This window comes from Fukomys damarensis, unplaced genomic scaffold, assembly GCF_012274545.1.
Source record: "Fukomys damarensis isolate Sample0158 unplaced genomic scaffold, DMR_v1.0_HiC HiC_scaffold_22, whole genome shotgun sequence".
NCBI classification, from domain to species: Eukaryota; Metazoa; Chordata; class Mammalia; order Rodentia; family Bathyergidae; genus Fukomys; species Fukomys damarensis.
The window spans coordinates 11,144,190-11,149,827 of record NW_022900934.1 but is presented as its reverse complement, the minus strand read 5'-3'; the positions used below and the strand labels follow the sequence as shown (position 1 = coordinate 11,149,827).

The 5,638-nt window shown below is 50.8% G+C and overlaps 1 protein-coding gene across 1 annotated transcript in view; it reads right to left on the bottom strand.

Moving 5' to 3' along the window:
• Tmem189 (transmembrane protein 189) overlaps nt 1-5,638 on the bottom strand; it is a 23,489-nt gene that overhangs the window by 6,761 nt on the left and 11,090 nt on the right. The gene's annotated exons all lie outside the window — the stretch shown is intronic.

Sequence of the window (5,638 nt, the reverse complement as noted above, 5' to 3'; positions counted from 1 at the left end):
CCAAAACCCAAAAAAAAAAAAAAAAAAAAAAAAAAAAAAAGTGAACTAGCTGAGAAACAGTTCAGGAAAACAATTTAATTCATAATCATTAAAAAAAAAAAAGCCTACGGACCAACCTAACGGAGGAGGTGAAAGAGCTCTACAAAAAGACGCTAAGAGATGAAAAGCCCTCAACTGGACATGTGGCACACACCTATACTTCCAGTGCTGTGGAGGCTGAGGCAGGAGGAGGACAAGTTTGAGGCCAGCTGGGGCCATTTAGCAAGACCTTATCTAAAAAATAAATAAAAAGGAAAAGGAAAGAACGTCCTTGTTCATGGATCAGCAGAATTATTTTGCTTTGTTTTTTGGGACAGAGTCTCACTACGTATTCCAGGCTAGCCTCAAATTCGTGGTGATCTTCCTGCCTCAGCCTCCTGATTGCTGAGATTGCAGGTGTGTGCCAACACACCCAGCTGGAATGAATACTGTTAAAATGGCCATGGAATCAAGAGCGATCTACAGGTTCAGTGTAATCCCAGTGACATTCTTCACAAAACTAGAAAACACAATCCTGAAATGCATACGGAAAGACAAAAGACCCAGAAGAGCCAAGCCAATCCTAAGCAAAAAGAGCAAGGCTGGCGGTATCACAATACTCGATTTCAAATTCTACTGCAAAGCATCGTAACAAAAACAGCGTCGTACTGGCCCCAAAATAGACATGCAGACCAATAGAATAGAATAGAGGACACAGAAACAAACCCACATAACTGTAGCCATCTGATTCTAGACAAAGGAGCCAAAAACATGTTGCAGAAAAGACAGCCTTATTAACAAATGGTGCCAGGAAAACTGGAAATCCATTTATAGAAGGTTGAAACTAGACCCCTATCTCTCATCCAAAAAACAAAATCAACTCAAAGTGGATCAAAGACATTGGTATAAGCCTTGAACCCCTGACACTACATAAGGTGATATAGGGAACCCCTGGAAACCACTGGCACAGATAGACTCCAACCGCACAGGAAGTAATAGCAGCACTCAGCTAATGGGGCTAAACTAAAAAGTTCCTGCACAGCAAGGAAAACTGACAGTGATGAGAATGGGAGAAAATCTTTTCCAGACACTCGTCTGACCAAGAGTTAATACCTAGAATATACAAAGAACTCAAAACTCCCAACACTAGACCTGTGCGCCTGCAGTTCCAGCACTCCGGGAGGCTGAGGCAGGAGGATCACTAGGTTAGAGCACTTCCTGATCAATTTACATGACCCTGTCTTAAGACTAAAAATGTGTTGGGGATGTAGCTCAGTGTGAAGGCTCTGGGTTCAATCCCTAGTATCAAAAACAGAACAAAGCAAAGCCGGGCGAGGTGGCGCACACCTGTAATCCCAGCATTCGGAAGGCTGAGGCAGGAGGATCGCTGTGAGTTTGAGACCAGCCTGGGCTACCTAGGAAGGTCCAGTTCAGTTTCAACTACATAGTGAGACCCTTTCTCAAAAACAACAATAAGAACAACAAAAAACAGAACAAAACAAAACAAATCAACAAATACCTTTAACACCAAAAGTCAAACAGCCCAATCAATAAATGGGCAAACAGGGCCCGGGGGTTTAGCTCAGTGCTGCTGCCTCAAAAGCGCAAGGTCCCCGGTTTGATCTCCAGTACAAAAAACAAAAACAAAAACAAAAACCAAACCAAACCAAACCAAACCACAACAACAAAAAGGGCAAATGAATTGAATGAGTGCTTTTCGAAAAATAGCCAGTAAGGCCGGGGATTTAGCCCAGAGGTTCTGCTGCCTGCCTCCTAAGCACAAGGTCCCGAGTTTGACCCCCAGTAGCAAAAAAAAAAAAAAAAAAAAAAAGCCAGTATGTATTTGAAAATATGTTCAACATCTCCAGTTCTTAGTGAAATGCAAATCAAAAATTACATTGAGAATCGGGGAATTGGCTCAATGGTTTCATCTTCTGGCTTGCAAGCACAAGGGCCTGAGTCCGACCCTGGTATTAAAAATATGTATTACACTGAGCTGGGGGTGGTGGTGCACACCTGTAATCCCAGAACTCTGGAGGCTGAGGCAGGAGGATCACCAGGAGTTTGAGGCCAGCCCGGGCTACACAGTGAGTTCAAGGCCGGTCTAAACTACTGAGATTCCACCTCACCCCAGTCAGAATGGTTGTCCTCAGGAACACAAAACAATAAATGCTGGTGCGGATGCAGGGACAAAAGAAATCTTTCTACACTGCTAGAATGTAAATTAGTACAGGTTGTAGGGAAATCAGTACGGAGACTCCTCAAAAATTAAAACTAGAACTGCCCTGTGAGCCAGATAGAGCATTCCGCGGCACACACACAAAGGAGTCTTCGGCCACGGGAAGGTGCCTTTACACCATGTTTATTTCAGGCCAAATCTCCCTGGCCAAGCTGTGTACCAGCTTAGGTGCTCATCGGGGTGAGCAGATACAGGTTGTAGGGAAATCAGTACGGAGACTCCTCAAAAATTAAAACTAGAACTGCCCTGTGAGCCAGATAGAGCATTCCGCGGCACACACACAAAGGAGTCTTCGGCCACGGGAAGGTGCCTTTACACCATGTTTATTTCAGGCCAAATCTCCCTGGCCAAGCTGTGTACCAGCTTAGGTGCTCATCGGGGTGAGCAGAGGAAGCTAACGTGGTTCTGTGCGCACCGCGGAGCATTGCTTGGGCCTAAAGGAGGAGGAAATTAATTGTGTCGTCTGCAGGAAAATGGACGGATCGGAGGTCGTCAGGTTAAGTGAAATAAGCCGGACTCAGGAAGACTAACGAGATCATTCTTCCTCATACGTGGGTTGGACAAAAGGTGACATGAAAGGAGAGACCGTTCTTAGACGAGAGGAGTAAGGAAAGGGAGGGGTACCGGGAATGGATACGACCCAATCTGTTATATGAGTTGAAACCCAATATTCTGTAAACTCAGAGAGCACTGACGAAATACAGTTTTATAAGAAGCGCGTCGGGGCTACCAGCTGCCAGGAGTAGTGCTCTAGCCGTGGAAGCTCAGCGAGCCCTCTTCACCTGAGAAGCGCGTGCCTTTCAGTCCTACTGTACCAGGGTGGAAGGGACTGGGCCAAGGTCACACGCCCGGCGTGGAGACCCGAATCTGACAGCACGATGTCCCAGCCCCACACAGACCCTGAGGCTCCGCCCTCCGGCCGCAGCCCCCTCCTGCGCTGCTTGCTCTGGTCTCCTTGGCATTTGCTGCACCCTCTGCCAGCCACGCTGTTCTGAGACGCTGCCCGGCTCACCCCTCCAGGACTTCACAGGTCCTCCCTGGCACGCGTCACACAGAACCACAGTATTTTTGTTTGTTGTGCTTGTTTACTGTTTCCCACACAACAAGAATGTTAGTTCCACCAGGGCCAGGATTTGTTTATGGCTCTGTCCTGGCTGCCAGCTTGTATCTGAGTTCAGTAACGTACTAAGGACAGTTGGGGGTGGTGGCTCACGCCTGTAATCTCAGCACTCTGGGAGATGAGGAAGGAGGATCATAAGTTCAAGCCCAGCCTGAGCAACTTAGACACTGACTCAAAACAAAACATCAAAGAAAGGCCAGGGAGTGTAGCTTGGCACAAAGGCCCTGGGTTCAATTCAAATAAATCTTTTAAAATGCAGCAAAGACCACAAAACACTTGGCTGAGCTGTGCCTGGTGGTGCACACCTGAATCCTCAAACTTGGGAGGCTGGAGCAGGAGGATCGCTGTATTTCCAGACGAGGACCGAATGTGTGATGCACTCAAGCCCAGAGAGGCACCAACACCATGCTCACCACCTGGGGGCTGAGGCAGCAGACACAGGCAGTGTGGTGGCCAGGCCAGCTCCCCCCAGACTCGGCTGTCAGTGCTCGGGGACACAGGGCCCAGGGGCACTGCGGAGGCTGTGTGAAGCCCTGGGCATCTCCCTGATGAGCAGCGGGCAGGCAGGGCACCCGGGGACCGGCGGGGGAGCTGTAGCTGCCCCCACACAGGTCCTGAGTGCGGGCGGGGCGGGACAGGAGGCAGATGGGTGGGGACCTGCTGGGACGCCCCTCAGGACGCAGCCACCCCCCAGCTGGCCAGCATCCGTCACATTGCCCTGCTCGCTGGCTTTCTGGCACTTGTCACCTCCTGGGGTGGCTTCATTATCATCCCCACTGCCTGGACAAGGAAAGAAGCTCCGAGAAAGCAAATCACCCTCCCCAGGTCACGTGGCCTGGAAGTGGTGGCCACGGGACAGGAGCAGGTGCACACGCCCCCTCCACAGCCCGAGAAGGCTGGGCAGGAGCTCCCTCTGCACCCAGCCTGCCAGGAGGGACAAGATGCCATGCGGCAAAAGTCACGCTCGGGCCAGACGAAAGCTGCAGACTACATCTGTCCACACCTCACTGCCATGTGCCCTGGGCCTTGGCACCCTCGCCTGTATATGGAGGGAGCCGAGGTATCTTGAGAAGCTTATATGGTACGTGCTCTGAGGGTCTGGCTTTCCTTACTACCATGATTCACTGGGAGTCCTTCATACAAGCCTGTGCACCAGCAGCTCACCCTTTTCAGTGCTGAGTAGTACTCCGTCCACCACTTGGTAGACCATAACAACAGCCCCTCTGGCTCTCAGATATTTGGGTTGGGCTGCTTTGAACATTCATGTCCACCACCGAGTAAGAACAGACACCCTCGTTCCTCTGGGTGAAGAAGTCAGATGCTTTGTTTTTAACGCGATGGTATTGATCACTTAAGGCTCCCAGGCTCTGTGCCAGCACCTCAGATGTTTATCTCCTGTAATCCCTAAACTGCCGGGCCACGCCAGGCAGTAACACATCTTATCTCCTTAATTGGCCTAAGCTTTTAATCCTCGCAAATAATAAGGATGATGATAAGAGAAACAGTCCTTGCGACAATGGACATGCGTGGGATGCCTCTTGCGCCGTGGTGCTCACTGCACGCGTGAGACGGCGAGGCTGGGGGCTCAGCTCCCACTCCCTAAGGGCGGCTGGGCAGACTTCCTTCCGAGGACACGGAGGGACAGAGTGACTTTTACAGCAGAGACGCCTGCAAGGGCTGTCCGGGCCAGCGGTCACGGCCACATCACCGCAGCGAGCCCTGCCCATCGCAGCCCCGCGCGTGACGACACCCAGCGCCTGACGGGCTGCACCGAGCGCTTCCGGCCCTAGTTACTCTTTCAAGTACCGCGAATCCAGAGGAGGGGCGTCCTGCGAGACACCTGACCGGTTCTTAAAGCCGTCAAGGTCCCAAGAGAGCAAGAAAGGAGCGAGAGACTGCAGACCGAAGAGCCAGAGTTAGTGGGATTCTAGATGGGATCCGGGATCAGGAGAAGGACACCAAGTCAGCCAAGGCCATGCAGTTTACAGTGTATCCTGCCGCCGGCGCCGGCTCACTCACTGTAACAACGCGGCATACACTGAGAAGTTCAAACCCGCCAGGAGCAGGGTGGTTGCCAGGCACAGGGCTCGTCCAGCATGCTCGAGGCCCTGGGCTCAATCCTGAGCCCTGCAGAAAACACACTGCGCATAAAACGTGTAAAAACAGGAAAGTGGGAGCCCAGGGGCAGTGTTTAGGGGCAGTGTGTACAGCTGCTCAACTTTTCTGTATATCTAAAACTGTTCTAAAACAAAATCTATTAA